Consider the following 2,305-nt stretch of genomic DNA (forward strand, 5'->3'; position numbering starts at 1 on the left):
CGCCTGGGCTTCCTGGGGAGCAGGTGAGGAGGCGGGCGGGGCTGGATGCGGGGAGAAGCGGAGACAGCTGCTCGCGGTGCTAGGCCCCGGCGGGTGACGTGGCACCATTTTTGAATGAGATTTTAAAGTTAAGCACCAAACCTTGTTTGAATTCAGGAAGGAAGGGATAAGTCACTGAGTCAATCAATGAATGAATGTCAAGCATTTAAAAGAGAGAACGAAGTGGAGGAAAATGAAAGGAAGGGAATGATTGAAAGAATAAGAGGAGAGGATGAAATCTCTGCTCCTCTCAGAAACTGGGAAAGGTACTTGGGAGTCTTGTCAGGTCAGATTTATCCTAGAGATTTGCAAAATATTAATGAACTTGTGAATACGTGCATGCAAAAGAAAATCAAGAGAGATTTTTGTTTTGTTTTGTTTACCGATCCTAAATTTTAGTAAGATTTTTTTTCACAACTGAAAAAATTTTAATGACATTCTTCGCCTTAGTCAATTAATTATCACTTTATTGTCTACGGTAGAAATGCATCTAGTATCCTCAGATTCCTGACCTATAAATTGGGATACTAACACTATGTCAAGCTTTTTGCAGTGTCTGGCACAGGGTAAGTGCTCAATAACTAACATCTATATTAGTAAATCTAATCGTTTTTAATACCTACAGTGTTCCAGGCACTAAGATAATAAACCAAAAAAGATTTGGTTATTTACCAAATCTGCTACCAAAAAACGGTTCTTATAAAGACATTTTCAGATACATACATGGAATCTAAGAATTGATGCTGAGTAAACTATATGATAGTAAATGCTAAGTATATGCTAAATAAAATATATCAGCTGATTAAAATAATTTGTCCCCTTGGAATTCTCTGCTCCCCTTTCTACCCTTTCCTTACCTCTCCAAACCCCACCACATTAAGAAGGCCCCATTGATTCTTTAGCTTTTGTATTCCACATTAACCTTCTGTACACACCAAGAAGGATGCCAAAAACCAATCTGGAAAATTACCCTCTATCTCCAACAATACTTTGATACTCTGACTTCATTTTAAAAGGCAGAGGCTTACTAAAGAAGTATTAGCAGGGGGGGTCTAGTCTTTCTCTTCCCATTTCTGGGTGTCACCAACATTGCCACCACTTCAACATATTCATCCAACTATGGCAGCTCTCTCTGTTTTCTTCAATATGCTTTCAACCATCTCCCCCTGGGTTTAATCTCTTTATTTTTCTCAGAGACACGCCACCTATAAGTCAGGGATCCAGCAGGAAGGAGATGGTTCATTCAAATAGCATAACTGAAAAGAGTTTTTAATAAAGGCACTCTTTTCAAAAGTGTGGACGAGGTCACAGGAAGCCAACATGAATGGTGAAGCAGCTCGTACCTCGAAAAAGCAAGTACTCGTGATTTCCCTTAAGTCTGAGTGGCAAATTAAGGGAGCAGTTGCAGAAGCAGTTGTAGTTGATAGGAGTTGTGGCCTTTAAAAGAGAAAACAGAAACTACTGCAAATTGGAGAAGGAAACCAATGATTTCTCCTTAGGATTGGGATGTAGAATTTTACAAAAGACTATTTAGTCCATGTTAACAAGGAGCTAAATAAACTACAAAAGCATTGCTTAAAAAAAAAATCCTATCAGAGAACTGAGGCCCCAGAGATATCTAACTAAAGTAGGGGTGAGGAATGGCCAGCCCTTGGGGAATATAAGGCCCTCAAAATCATTTGGTCTGGCCCTGCAAAGGCACTAGGGGTGAGTTAGTTAAATGTTTGACCAAAGCCCAGCTGTCATGGCTCATTGGTTGAGTGTCGACCTATGAGCCAGGAGGTCATGGTGGTCAGGGCACATGTCCTGGTTGCACGCTCGATCCCCAGTGTGGGGGCATGCAGAAGGCAGCCAATAAATGATTCTCTCTCATCATTGATGTTTCTATCTCTCCCTCTCCTTTCCTCTCTGAAATCAATAAAAAAATATATTTTTAAAAAAGAAAGCAACTAATTGATCTTTTAATGCCCAAATGTGGACTAGTTGACAGTTTATAATCCAGTGTTACCAGTCCGATGCTTCGAAAGGACAAAACTCAAAATGTCAGAGTTTGGAGTAAGGAAAGTTTTATTGATCAAGAAGAAGGCCCCAACTGAGAAGATGGGCACCCTAGTGGAACTCCAAATCTATCTTAAGAAAGTAAAGATTTCAGGCTTATTTTATGTCAAAGGAAAGGGAAATGGGAGGGAAGAGAGGTGATTGGCCATCGCAGACATGTGGGGACCAGCGAGGGTCCAAGGAAGATTGTGCTAGTTGATGTGAGTCT

The sequence above is a fragment of the Myotis brandtii genome, unplaced genomic scaffold (assembly GCF_000412655.1).
Source record: "Myotis brandtii unplaced genomic scaffold, ASM41265v1 scaffold374, whole genome shotgun sequence".
Taxonomy (NCBI): Eukaryota; Metazoa; Chordata; class Mammalia; order Chiroptera; family Vespertilionidae; genus Myotis; species Myotis brandtii.